This window comes from Mesocricetus auratus, unplaced genomic scaffold (genome assembly GCF_017639785.1).
Source record: "Mesocricetus auratus isolate SY011 unplaced genomic scaffold, BCM_Maur_2.0 Super-Scaffold_100027, whole genome shotgun sequence".
NCBI classification, from domain to species: Eukaryota; Metazoa; Chordata; class Mammalia; order Rodentia; family Cricetidae; genus Mesocricetus; species Mesocricetus auratus.
In genome coordinates, this window is record NW_024429208.1 from 9,477,711 (window position 1) to 9,492,210 (window position 14,500).

The window sequence follows — 14,500 nt, forward strand, 5'->3', positions numbered from 1 at the left end:
GAAGGCTGCGCGGGCTCTTTCAGGCTCGTCTGGAAACCTGTGCCCGGGGCCCACCTGCTAAAACAGTTCAGGGATCTGAGCATTGGCCAACCCCGGACAGCAGGCTAGAAAGTTGCACTGCTTGCAACAGCTGTGCAAGCCCCTCGTTTGGGTATCAGCGTTTTTGGGTCCCAAGGGCACCGATGGATTGTGCTTGACAGTGCAAAGAGACCCAAGGTCCCAGGAACAGAGCATCTGCCGGACACACACACACACACCACCCACCTTCTATCAACCAGACTCTGTTAACAGGAACAGAAGGCTGACCTAAGTGTTTTAGACCACCTACCTCATCCCCACCCCCGAACCCATTTCCAACAGGGATACCAAGCTGATGCTCAGCAGATGGAAGGCCGCTGGCAGCTCGCGGTGAGTTAGGAGGGGGCGGGGCTCCCCGAAGCTAGCCTCCCTCCTGATGGGCTTTGGTGGAGCGCTTGTGCAGGGCAGGGGTCACAGAACATTGCCTAGTAGGCGCAAAGTAGAACAAATGGGGAGCGGCACGGGTCCAAAGCGGAGTGACTGACAGCAACTCTGGCTCAACAGATCCCAAGGTGGTGGGATGCAGGGAGGTGAGATGCAGGGGTCACCTGTGGGTTTGGGGATCCCGAGTATGGACGCCCAGTCTCCACACCAGCACTGCTCCTCTCCCAGCCTATGGCGGCCACACCCCTTTCTGGACTTGGCCCTCAGTGGTACTTGCAAAGGTACTGGCTACCTAATTAACGGACAAGGGGAACTCAACCCTTGAGCCCAAGGCATTGACTGGGAAGCTGGTGTGCTTCTCAGGCCAGAGCTATGGAGAGCTGTGGTGGCATCATGAGGCGTTTGGGAGCCCCAGTGCCTCCTTTCTGCGTGTTGGCAGCATGGAAGCATGCACTCTCGGGGCTGCCCCACCTCCTGGTGTGCAAGCCTGCCTCGGAAACCTGCAGGACCGTTGCCATTACCATGCCAGACTTGGTCCATCCAACACATGAGATCCTTGTGAGTAGCTAGGATAGGAACACATCTCAAATTATTTGCAAGTGATGGTCAGATAGCTTGAAGAATTTCAGGGAGAGCTGGAGGAGTTCCATAGCTGGTTGTGTCAGTAATCTGTACCCTCAGGCCACTACTTATAGCCTGAAGGGCAAGGCCTCACAGCACCTGTCCTGAGTAAGTGACAAAGAGGAGACTATTAAGAACTTACCCCATGGACCAGGTGGAGGATGGAGGTGTTGTGACTATCTGTGTGCCGGCCAGGTCTGTGTCCTCATGGGACTCAGTGAGAAGCAGCCTGTCCACAGGACCAGGTAGTGGTACCCAATCCGCATGACCCATATTTCTTGGAGGGGTAGACACCCTGACAAGCTCAGCATGCACTCCGGGGTACTGGGCTCCCTTCAGCCTGGCCCTCGCTGTGTTAGGATTCCTGAAGGAGCTGTTCTTTGGGGTGGGCTAGGGGTAGAATGACCCCTGTATCATTTGGAGACAACCACTTAGGGAAGAACAAGGAGGCTTCCAGAATGCTCTCTAAGCTACCAGATGCTGGCACTGGGAGGACTCCCCAAGGCCAGGACAGTCATTTTGGTTCCTTGGCTATACAGTAATCTATCATTTGTTTAGGTCCTGGTGTAAGCATGGTAATTGCCTTCAGTCTGGGCTGTGGGGATGAAGTCTGGTACCCAGGATGGTGCCATGTGCTGGAGGGGTCAGGGCGTGCCGGTAGCCAAGCCACAGCCTCAGCAGTTTCTAGCTTCCAGTCACAGTTGTCATTGCAAGGCCTGGCGTTTGCAGATCCACAGACATCTGGAGGAGCGTGGGTGGGCTCGGCAGCTCAGTCCCATATGGTATCAAACCCTTGCAGAGGGTCCCGACTTGGTCTCGGATAACAGCATTGTGAGCCCCCAGAGAACAAGTGTTCCTTGGCCACATCTGAAGCCAGTCCCCCAACACCTGCCCCGCCAGCCCAGTTCCCACCAGGTCTGTGAGAGGTAAGGCTGTCTAATGGGGTCTGGGCTCTGAGGTTAGGAGTAAGCAGTCCACCTCAACTCGGCAGCGCCTCTGGGGAGCCCTTTAGCTCCAAGCCTCCTACCAGTGAGACAGGGTGGCACTTCTGCTCTGCAGGGGAGTTTGAAGAATGAGATGGACACTTGGCACTATCCTAGCCCCTGGCTGGCAGGACTCATGAGGGAAAGAAGCCCAGCTGTCACTTCCTCCCATAGCCCAAGCTCTCTTGAGAGCACTCGGGCCCTCCTTGGACAGATCCAGGAAGAGAACGAACAGAATGGGCTTTCCCTGCCATGCCCACTCCAGCCAGGGAACCCAGAAACCATGCTCAACTGTTAATGGTCCCAAAGTCCATAATGTTCCAGACCAAGGACCTGGCCCCTGGGGCTGGCCTAGCCTTTGCCCAGCTCCAGAAAAGCCAGACCTCATGTCTCCCCAGCACCAGGGCCAGATCAAGATCTGTTGGAATGACTACTCTCCAAGAGCCTACCTTCCTAGACCAGCATGCAGCAAAACGTATCCCAACACACAGTGTAAATCTAGGTGTTTACTGGTGAAAGAGGATATCTCTCCCAGTCTGAACCATGCCCTTCCTTCAACTTGACATAAGCTACACTCATCAGGGAGGAGGGGGCCTCAATCGAGAAAATGACTCCATAAGATTTGACTGGAGGGAATTTTCTTAATTAATGATTGATGGGGAGGGCCCAGTCCATTGTGGGTAGTTCTATCCCTGGGCTGGTGGTCCTGGGTTCTGTAAGAAATCAGGCTGAGCAAGCCATGAGGAACAAGCCAGTAAGCAGAACCCCTCCATGGCCCCTGCATCAGCTCCTGCCTCCAGGTTCCTGCCCTGTTTGAGTTTCCATCCTGACTTCCTTCAGTGATGAACAGCAATGTGGAAGTGTGCCAAATTAACCCTTTCATGGTGTTTCATCACAGCAATAGTAACCCTAAGTAGGACAAATTGGGACTAGGATAGTAGAGAGTTGCTGTGACAGATCTGACCATGGTTTTGGGAGGACCGTGGAAAGACTTCAGAACTGGGCTGGAAAGGCCAGTGAATGTTAGAAGCTCAGTGAGATGTTCTGTAGGAACTTGGGAGATAATGTTGAGAACAGTGGGGATAATGGAGGCCCGACTTGTGAAGTTCCAGAGGGAGGTAAAGACTCCATGGGGCCATCTGAGCTAAGAATCTGTGGCACTGGCCATCTGGGGCTGTTGAATCTAAAGTCAAACCTCCGCTTTGCTGGGACTGTGGATGATGGTCAGCTGGGGCTGAAGAACCAGCTGTGGTTAACAAGAGACCAGAAACGTTGAGGTGAAATCTCTGAGAAGTGTTTCCTAAGAGCTAGCACATGGAAGCCATGGTCTATGGGTGGCCAAGGAGGTTGTACCTCATGCTGGCAGTTGAACTTGGTAGTGTAAGAGTCACCCAGGTGGTGTTAGTTTTGAACATGTGAAGGGGTCATGGAGAGCAGCTGAAGCTTGGTATTGTGTGGCAGGATTGGAGTCACTGAAGGGAGCCCAGGAGGAGTTGCAGCAGAAGACTACAGCATTTTGGAGATGACAGTACCACAGGGTGACCACCAAGAACAGCAGGGAATGAGTGGAGCCAACCAGAGCCTAGAAACAAGCTAGGTGTGCTTCCACAGCAGAGAGCAGAGCCAGAGAAGTAACCCTTTGGAGGAGCCCAGAAGATGGTGAGTGAATCCCAGACATTGGACGTGGAGTTATTTATACGGTTGGAGTTTGGTTTTGCTTTGAGATGGTTGTGACTTTTCCCTGGTTCTTCCCTCTTGAGAAAGGGAAGTGAGAAAGTATTTATTTTTTATTTTACAGGAGCCCTTAGTGCCAAAGGGCAACCAAATGGCCTTCGGCCAGTGGAAAAGAGGAGCATGGGGAGGAGTTGAGTCCCACTGCCATATAGGATCGGGGGCAATGGTCAATTTGAAGCATATCCAGTGAGGGGGAAGGGAGCTAAGGTGTCCATCCAACCTTGGCAAAGTGAACCCTGGGCCTCAAGGAGAGGGGTGTATGGAAAAAGAGAGAGAAAGAGCAGAGAGGGAGGGCTTCGGGAAGTATCTGTAGCACAGGGTAGATAGAACACTTGGGGCATGGTGCTAAGTGTTGTGTACCACCCCAGTGGCCAGGATGAATCCTGAACACCTGAAAGGCAGAGGGATGTTGCTACCTATCCTTCACAGCCCCTGTAACAGTGACATGTGGCTGCCGAAGCAAGGCTTAAACCAGCACGTGGGCAGGGACACACAGGTGCATGGGCCTCGTATGGTCCCTTTTATCAGCACTGACATGGGCATGGGGACAGGCAGATGTTTCCTCTGCTTGGGAGCCCTGCAGTCACTTCCAGGTTAGTGAGAGCCTTGAGGCAGGGTTTGAGAGGCCCTGGTGGAACAGAGGCTCCCAAGCCCAGCTGAGGAGGCTTTGCTTCCCTTCCCTGGGCAGGTCATCTCAAACCTGTCACCATGGACGGTGTCTCTCCTTAGGATGGGTCTGCCGCCCACTCCCAATCCTCAGGTCCCCTTAGGTAGCTTCTCTCTAGCCTGTATGTTTTCAGTGGGAAGGGAAGACATAGTTAGACCCCATCAACGAGGAAGTAGGGTATAGCAGGCAGCCTGGTGAACGACTGCTGTGCTACACACACACACACACACACACACACACACACACACACACACGCACACACACAGAGAAAATGAGAGGGAACTCACGTGGCAAGTCTTCTCTGGTCTGGTGGTCAGGCACACATTTGAACTTGTGATGTTTGTGTTTCTCCTGTTATCATCCCTTGACCTCTTCCCTCATTCTGCGGGTGCCTGGCTCAGGCACTTCTTTTTTTGTTTGTTTTGTTCTGTTTCCAGACAGAGTCTTTCAGTGTAACAGCCCTGGCTGTCCTGGAGCTCGATTTGTAGACCACATTGGCCTTGTACTGACAGAGATCCTCCTGCCTCTGTCTCCCATGTGCTGGGATTAAAGGCGTGGGCCATCACACCTGGCTTTGAGGAGTTGGTTTCTGCTGGTGTCAGTCTTGTATTCCGCAGAGCCACCTGGGCTGGGAGGGGTTAACGGGAGCAAACAAACCATTAGCGGTGTGTCCCCACTGGGCTGTTTATAACGGACTCCTTTTTACAACATGGAGTTCAAGTGCATCTTCATAATACAGAATATGAAGGTGCCCCTATCCATCCCATCATCCCCTGTGAGAAAAGGATGGTTTATGTTGAGCCAATATGAGGGACCATGGCTCAGGAATGCAGATTCAGGTTGCCTTGAACAACTTGTTCCAACATAGAAGCCGTCACATGAACTTTTGTGCTCAGAGAACAAAAGAAAGTCATAAATGGAGGCATTTTCCAAATGCCTTGCTGGAAACATCAGGGAGGTAGGCAACAGAAAAGCAGGGGAGTCTCTGCTCTAGGCTACAATGCTGTCTTCATCCTTAGCTGTGGGGTCGGCAGAAGCCGTTAATATATTCTAAAGGGGGAATCCTGCGGAAGAGGGGAAGGATTGTAGGAGCCAGCGTGATCAAGGACATCACACAAAAACACATAGAAACAACTAACCTGGACCATAGGGGCTCACAGAAAGTGAACCACCAACCAGGGAGCCTGCATGGGACTCACCTAGGCCCTCTACGTACATGTGACATTTTTGTGGCTTGGTCTTCTTGTGGAACTCCTCACAGTGGGAACAGGGGCTGTCTCCAACTCTCTTGCCTGCTTTTGGGACCCTTTTCCTTATACTAGGTTGCCTCATCCAGCCTTAATACTGGGGGGGGGTGTCTAGTTTTATGGTAACTTAATATGCCATGTTTAGTTGGTATCTATGGGAGAAGGAGTGGATGGGGTCAGAGGGGAGGGGAGGGGTTTGGAGGAGAAGAGTGAGGGGAAACAATGGTCAGAATAAAATCGTGTGTGTGTGTGTGTGTGTGTGTGTGTGTGTGTGGTGTGTGTGTGTGGTGTGCACGCTAAGCTAAAGGTTTCACTTAATAATAATCTAAAGGGTGTTGGGTCAGACAGAGCCAAGGGCAATGTCTGCTATTCGGGAGACTAAACATAGCTCCAGATAAATTGGCTCTGGACCTGCAACACCCCAGTGCTTCGCAACATTGAAGTTATAATCAGTGGATCAGTCTTGTGAAATCCTCAACACAAGCACATGGGATTTCTTTGCTTTTCTGAAAACTCCAGTTCACAGTGCAAAAATCCCAATAAGTCTATTGGTAATCCCAGGACTCAGGAAGCAGAGACAGATAGATCAAAAGTTCATGGTCACAAAACAAAACAAAACTGAACTAAATGCTGGGCGTGGTAGTGCATACACACTTTTAACCTAGCACTCAGGAGGCAGAGGCAGGTGGATCTCTGTGAGTTTGAGTCCAGCCTGGTCTATGCAGTGAGTTCCAGGAGAGCCAGGACTATGTAACGAGACCCTGTCTCAAACAAACAAACAAACAAAAAAGTTCACTTTCAGCCTCAGCTGCATAGGGATTTCAAGGACAGCCTAGGGCTACATGAAACTGTCTTTTAAGAATAGCAGTAGAGACCACAGGGCAAGAATGGTGTTTACAAAGGACTGGCTCTCAGCGAAACTATCTCACTGAGGAAAGTTCATCTTGAGACGTCAAGGAGTTCAAGAACACCTGAAGGCCCTGTGGGAACAGAGTGAACACCAGGAATATGGGACCTCCACGACAGGAGCTTGCCTAGCCTGGGAGATGCCATCCCCAGCCCTGTGGGGGAAAAGCAACGCATCTGCATTTACATCTTCTGGCGGGCTGCTTGCCGAGATGAAAAGGTAACACCATTCACAGTTGCTTCGTTGAGCTTCAGTCCCTAGCCATTTTGTGTGTGTGTGTGTGTGTGTGTGTGTGTGTGTGTGTGTGTGTGTGTGTGTGTGTGTGCTGCTGCCAGCAGCTGGTGGTTGAAGACTGGAAAGCTTGCGTGTGGCCCGTTTCTATCATCACAAGCGTCCCTTGGCAGCCACGTGCCACCTTACCAATGAATAGAAGTCCCGAGACAATTAACTTATCAAAAGGAGAGGTTTGTCTTGGGTGACAGTCACTTGGCCCCATTGCCTTGGGCCTGTAGCAAGGCAGAGAATCATGGAAGGAGCCAGCTTTCTTACAGCCAGGAAGCAAAGGGTACCAGGAAAAGGCTGAATCCCATAGACCCCTTAAAGGTCATGTGCTCAGTGACATGAAGACTTCCCGTTAGGTCCCATCCTTTAAAAGTACCATCATTTTTCTACAATGCCACAGCAGGAACAAATCCTTAAACACTTGGGCCTTCAGGGGACATTCAGTATCCAAACTGTTGCACTAAGTTCTGGGACAAAAGTGGACACCTCATCTTCCTGAACAGGATGCCAAGGGCAAGAGTTCTTCCTTTAGGCAGGCATTCAGAATCCAGGAAGCCAAGTCTCCAAAAGGAAGAATTATCAGCCCAGACATCAAAGGATACCATTAAATGAACAACAAAGCAAGCCACACCTGGGGGAAAATATCCATACAGGTCATATATTCAGAATATGTAAAACCTTCATAGCTCAAGACTAAGAGGATGATATGCCCAGTTTTTAAAATATGAAAGATCTCTGACAGCAGTTGGGTTAAAGACACTTGTCACCAAGCCTGACAACCTGAGTTCCATTCCTGGGACCTACATAGTGAAAGGAGAAAACTGACTACTGCAAATTGTTTGCTGACCTCCACACGTGTGTTGTGACAAGCATGTGTGCACATGCATGTGTTAGTATGTGCACACACAATAAGCAAATGGAATAAAAATCAATAAACTATGCAAGATCTCAACACATGAGTACTGAGCATGTGAAAATATGTCTGACATCACTATCACTCATCACCAATAACTGGGGGAACCACAGCATGTCCTCAAAAAAGGCGAATATTTAAATTCAGACAACGCTAAGTGCTGGCAAGGACACGCAGCCATCATGGGACTGAAAGTGGTACATCTGTTTTGGAAAGAGTCAAATGTGTACACCCTGCCTGTCCTCACACAGTCCCTTCTCAGGAGGAGCAAAACATGTTCCCACAGTGCTCACACACACAGGGTTGTTACATTTTTATTCAAAATTGCTGATGATTAACCACAGCCCAGGCACGCCACAGGAGATAAAGGACAATCCCAATGTCTCCGAGGTGACCAGGGCACTGGGCAACTCCTCAGAATGCTGAGTCTTGGTGATAGGATGCCCAGGGCAAGAGTCCCTCCTGTGTGTGCTGTCCAGGGGCAAGGGTCTCTTGTGGCAGGAAGCCTGTGGCTGGCAGAGGATACTGGGGAGGGCTGGGCTCTCGGGTTAAGTGGGAACCTTTCGACAGGCAGAATGTGAAGGGCAAGCTCATTAGTCACAGCCGCTTTAGTCACACAGCTGTGTGTGTGGTTCTTGCCTGTGAACTGCACCTCAATAAAATTGATTTTTCTGTCCTGCTCTACATGGGCGAAAGGCCTGGGGTTGGGGCAGATTGCAGGCTCCTCCCTATCCTACTGGATTCAGGCCAACCCAGTTATGAAGGAGACAGCAGCAGGAAGCTGGGTCCTGAGAGGCCATGGGTGGTAGGGAAAGTAGCCAACTGGATAATGGTACTCTGGCCTTCGGGCACAGGCAGGACACAATGTCCTAGAGTCAAGATGTAGGGTTCAGGTCTGGTATGTTTCAACCACACAGATTTCCACATGAATAATAGAACTAAGGAACATTTAACGATTAACTTTCTTTAGAGTGTTCTCTGGTGGGGTGCATCAGTACGTGTGATGTGCTCTCATGGCCGTCAGTCTAGGAGCGGGATGACGTTTCTTTTTGTTTGATTTCCTCTGGTCTGTGACTCAATTAGAATAATTAAAATATTTTCAATGCTATGATCTTTTTCTATGTGTGTACATGCATGTACGAATGTGCTCCTTCTCATGTATCACCAGATGTTGACACTGGGTATCTTTCTTTATCTCTGTCCACCTTTTTTTAAAAAAGATTTTATTTATTTATCATGTATACAGTGTTCTGCCTGCATGTATGCTTGCACCCCAGAAGAGGGCACCAGATCTCATTACAGATGGTTGTGAGCCACCATGTGGTTGCTGGGAATTGAACTCAGGTCCTCTGCAAGAGCAGCCAGTGCTCTTAACCTCTGAGCCATTTCTCCATCTCCAGCCTGTCTGTCCACCTTTTTTTTTAATTGTATTTTATTTCTGTGTGTGCGCTTGTGTGCGTGCGTACGTGTGTGCGTGTTAGGTTTTTTCTCTTCTATCACATGGATCTCTTGAGCCATTGTGCCAGCCCTTCTGTTTCATTGTTTGATACGGGGTCTCTCACTGACCCTGGAACATGCCATGTCAGATACTTTGTCTAGCAGACAGCCTCTAGAATCCACCTGTCTCCATCCTCCCAGGGCTGGGGGCTCATCCACACACTGCTGCACCAGGCTTTTATGTGGCTACTCAGGTCCTCACGCTCTCGCAGCAAGCCCTGTACCCACCGAGCCGTCTTCCCGGCCCCTCAATGCCAGGTTTTATTGTACTTTTTATTGTTGTTTAGTTAATGTTTGGTGTTACAGAGTTAACATCTGTAGTCTAACGACTTTTGTTTTTTTAATTTAGGGATCTGGAAAAATGGTTCAGCGGTTAAGACAACTTGCTGTTCTTGCAGAATCTGCATTCTGTTCCCAGTACCCACGTGGCAGCTCACAATAGAGAAAGGGTGGGACAGAATAGTTTTGGTCCTCAGTGATAGTAAGACTCAACACCCAGCTGGGGGCAGGATCACTTCTGGGCTTTAAGAATTCCAGTTAGCTGGCCTGGGTCTCTCAGCTGTGCATCCACTTCCTGTAGCCAGCTGGGGCTGGGGATACAAGATAGTGGGCAGCACTGTCCTGACAGTCTCTTTTTCAAGTTCTGCACCTTTCTGTAAACTTCAAGGCTGACGGCTTCTGATTATGACAGGCAGGTCCTGAGAAGCTGCCTTTGCGGAAAGCCCCCACCCTTGCTGCAGCCACGGGAGACCTAACAGCAGGAAGAAGCCTGGCTGTTTTGATTCTGTCTTGACTTTGGATCGGACTTCAGCCCACTACACACAGGCATGCTAGCCACCCAAAGAATGCATCCCACCAAACACCAGAGAGAACACAGAAACCAGGATCAGTCGTTGGAACACTCCAGGGTGTGTGATCCGGACAACATCCAGGCCTGTAGTCCCCTTAGGTTCCAGGGACCAGCCAGTAGTCACATGGCCTGTGTCTATTTCATCACCCAACTGAACAGCCACCTCGCAGGCAGGCATGTGGGGACACCAGACCTTGAGCAGAGACCCACTTCCCCATCAGCCTGGGAGTAGGCAGCTGTAAGACAATGTTTACTAAAAACATGTTTACTAAAAACAATACAATGCCCAGGACAATAAGTTCCTGGCCCATGGGAACCGCCCTGGCCTCGACCTTTTCCAAAGACTAACCACCTCTTCTGACACACCCAAGTCAGTTTCTGGTGTCAGAGCAGAACCAGCGAGAGAGCAGAAGCTTTTCTGGAGGGAGGCCTTTCTTGGGAAGTTTTCTTGAGCCTTTTTGGGGCCTGCTTAAAGTTTTCTTTACATCGTTGACTGGTCTCTGTGTTGTCAATCCCCGACACCCTCCGCACATTCTCAGACACAGGCTGCACAGCGGGCACGGCACAGGCATCTGCTCAAACTTCAGGCAGTAAGAGTTCTCAGTGCCTCCTTGCTGAACCAGGACTGAGCCAGTGATAAACTGTCCCCCAAGCACCTCTCACCCCTCCCCCAATCACACAGGCCTAGTGCGGTGGTAAGGCAGTCTCCAGCTTCCTGACGAGGTTAAAATGCTACCCTGCCTTCTCATTCTCCCTCTGGTGTACTTTGTCCGTGGGTGACTAGACCCAATGTCATGAAACCCTTCAGCATCAGGAACTGGTCTAGGATTCCAGTGATGTACTCTCGCCATAAAACTCAGCGGCATTCCCCATGGGGGAAACGGTGCATTTCACCTGGATGCTGGGGGTGTGGGGGTTTCTGTACCATCTCGTACAATTGCCTGTGAATCTGTAATGATCTTAAAACAAGGAATCAGTCAAAAATAGTCACAACATGAGCCTGCTAACCAGGAAAGAGCCAGATAGTCAGGAGAGCAGTGGGGATCTGCGAGTGGCCTGCATCTGTTGTGCGTGGCTGTGGCTGGGGGGAAGGGGGATGTTGCAATCGGGCACAGGTTGGTGACATCCTCTTGTCTCTCATGCCACTGGCTTCCAGTTGAGCGCCAGACTCCATGACCCACTTCACAGCAGCCACTGCTGCCGCCGTGCATGGGCACAGATGGCATGAGCTCAGCAGCTGACAGCCTGCTGCCAAGTGTGTTCTTCCTGCGCCCTGGGGAGCCCAGGATCTGGGACGGGGGAGCGTGTCCTTTGTTCCTGGCTGTGCTGGGCCCTTCACGCTCTTCCTCCCCACCCCCTCTGTGCTCCAGTTCAGCGTGTACTCTGGTTCTCTCACCTGAGAGTCCGCTGTCACCATGCGGTCTCTCTGGATTCCTTTGGGATGGGGCAGGAATGGTCCCCCAAGCAGATCCAGAGTGCAGAGAAGGGTCGCATACTAGGCGTCACTGAACAGGAGCTGTCCTCATAAGAACCCTTGAATCTCAGTGTTTGTGTTACTCCACTGTGGCAGGATGCATTCTGTTCCCTGCTGTAAGTAAGCAGTGTTGTTGAGCTCACAAATCCTACCAGAACTGGTTAGAGATGGTTTCCCGTGCAGGGAAGTGCAAGATTATGTCACTAGGGGGCAGTGTGGTTACATGGTGGCCCAGGGGCTCGGCAGGGCTTTACCAGGTTAGGTTGGGACCAACAGAGCAGGGGGATAATGCCACCCCAAATTCAGGCCAGGATGGTCCCAAGAGACCTACCTCTGGCTTCCAACCCCAGGGTGCAACTGCCCTGACATTCCGGGGATGAGGGACAGAGCATTTCCACCATTCACAGTGGCATACAGGGGGTACTTTGCACAAGACAGGGAGGTAGAGCCTCTTTGGCCTCCAAAATCTTGGCCTGAGGCTGTCCTTGACAGAGAAATCTGTCCATGGAGCCCCAGACAGAAGGAACCAGCTGCCCACTATCATTGGTGACAGCAGGAAGACATTTCAGGAGACAAAGAGTATTGAGTCTCTTATACACTGGCCTGGGACACAGGGAACCCAGCCAACCCAAGGGTACAAATCCCTCAAATTCAAAATGTGTGTGTGTGTGTGTGCCTGTGTGTGCGCGCCTAACCCCCTAACACAGCACCCCTAAAGCTCTCGTGGCTCCACCCAGAGATGGCTCTCAGGACGAGGGAAGCCTCAGTTAGCTTGAGGTCAGGTGCCCAGGCTCAGGGAAGCTTGTGCTTTGACATAGCTTTGCTGGAGCTGGTGGCTGGCAGGGTGTGGGGCCTTCCCTAGAGGGTGCTTCTTCCCCAGGAGGGTTTGGGAAGCCAGTGTGTCACCAGGAAGGAACTGACTGAGCTCACAGGGGTCAGTCACTTTTTGTCTGAGGCAGCAATTCTCAACCCGTGTGTGGTGATATCTTTCTTGCACAAATAAAAGCCTGTCTGGGAGTCAGAGAGTGGAGCTTCTACTGGCTAACCAGAGAGGTCTGGAGGTCTGTACAGACAGACAGGAAGTGAAGTAGCTGTGCAGAACAGGATATAAGCAGGGAGAAACAGGAAGTCTCTCTCTTCTCTGCTGAGACGCTTAGGAGGTAAGGTGTGCTGTGACTTGCTCCTTCTCTCTGATCTCTCAGCATTTCCCTCTATATCTGACTCTGGCCTTTTATTATCTAGACAAAGTAAGAACTTCTTTACACCTATGGATCATGACCCCCTCGCCAAACCTCTGTCTCCAAAAATATTTACATTATAATTCATAATAGTAGCAAAATTATACTACCAGAACATTGGTGGTGCACATCTTTAATCCCAGCACTCCGGAGGCAGAGGGAGGTGGATCTTTGTGAGTTCCAGGATGCCTCCAAAGCCACAGAGAAAACCTGTCTCAAAAGACCCCCCCCAAAAAGTAGCAAAATTACAGTTAATGAAGTAGCAATGAAAATAATTTTATGGTTGGGGGTCACCAGGGCATGAGGAACTGTATCAAAGGGCCACAGTGTTAGGGAGGTTGAGGACTACTACTCTAGGGAGACAATTATTCCACATCTAAGACTCATCCATCACCAGGCTGCAAGAGGGTTCAGTAAACACATCTGAGGCTGCATCTGCCTGCTAGCCTGAGAGAAAACCCAAGTCCCAGTGAATTAAAAGCAGGGTGGTCCCCATTCTCATAGCAGGCCCCCATCCCACTTTAACCTGGTCCCTGCTGCTGTTGTGAGTTTATTCTTTTTTATGAACAGTAAAATACATGTAACATGAAATTTACTGTTTGAACTATTTTTCAGGTAATTAGCCAAGAAGCAGAAGTTCTTCACATTGCTGTACAATCATAACCACCATTTCTAGAATGACCTATTACCCCAAACTGAAGCTCTGCCCCCACTGAAACTGATACCTTAGCTTTTCCCAGCCTTTGCAGCCACCTCTCTGCTTTCCGTTTCTGTGATCTGGTGACGGCAGGACCCTTGTGAATGAAATTGATGGCATCCGTGGTGGTTTGAATGGTTGGTCCCCCGTGGACTCATGTATTTGAATGCCTTGTCTGTAAGGAATGGCATTATTAGGAGGTGTGACCTTGTTGGAGGAGGTGTGTCACTGAAGTCTCATATGTGCTCAAGCCACGCCCAGTGAGACAGTAGTTCACTTCCTGTTGCCTGAGGATCAAGTTGTACAACTCTCAGCTTCTTCTCCAGTACCAGGTCCATGACGACAATGGACTGAACCTCTGAAACCGTAAGCCAGCCTCAATGAAATGTTTTCCTTTAGAAGAGTTGCCGTGGTCATGGTGTCTCTTCACAACAATAGAAACCCTAACTGAGGCAGCATCTTTCCTGCGACTGGCTTGTTTCACTTAGCGCGATGTCTTCCAGGCCCTTCCACGCTGTAGCATGTACCAGAAGGCTTTTCCTTTTTAAGGATGGGTAAGATTCCACTGGGTAGATGGGATTCATTTCCTTTATCTGTCACCCGTGATGGACGCTTGGGTGGCGTCTGCCTCTGGCTGTTGCTAATAGCACTGAGTGTTGTCCCCCCCCCCATTACCATTGCCAAGTTGGTAAGAATGGCCCTGGTGTTCGACTTTTTCTGTGTTCAGTCTTGATTTAGCCAACTGTAACACTGCATGTTGATTCTCTTTTTCTAGTGAAAACTGCTAGAACCAGTAAGATTCCTCTGCCTCCCTCTCTGCCCGAGGGTACCTGTTCCCTGACAAGGGTCAAAGAACCACAGTCTCCTATTTCCAAAAGATTGTGCCCTGATATTTCACCAGTATTTCTTAACAATGTTTCCTCATGCT

The 14,500-nt window shown here is 50.4% G+C and overlaps 1 long non-coding RNA gene across 2 annotated transcripts; it reads left to right on the forward strand.

Moving 5' to 3' along the window:
* Positions 1 to 3: 3 nt before the first annotated feature.
* On the forward strand, positions 4 to 13,785 carry LOC121134380. 2 transcript variants are annotated; one of them, XR_005871460.1, is made up of 3 exons: positions 4 to 408; positions 3,528 to 3,725; positions 13,491 to 13,785. It is a non-coding gene; the product is annotated as an uncharacterized LOC121134380 (long non-coding RNA). The 2 variants fall into 2 exon arrangements; XR_005871459.1 differs by lacking the exon at positions 13,491 to 13,785 and adding an exon at positions 10,005 to 10,446.
* The last annotated feature ends 715 nt before the right edge of the window (positions 13,786 to 14,500 follow it).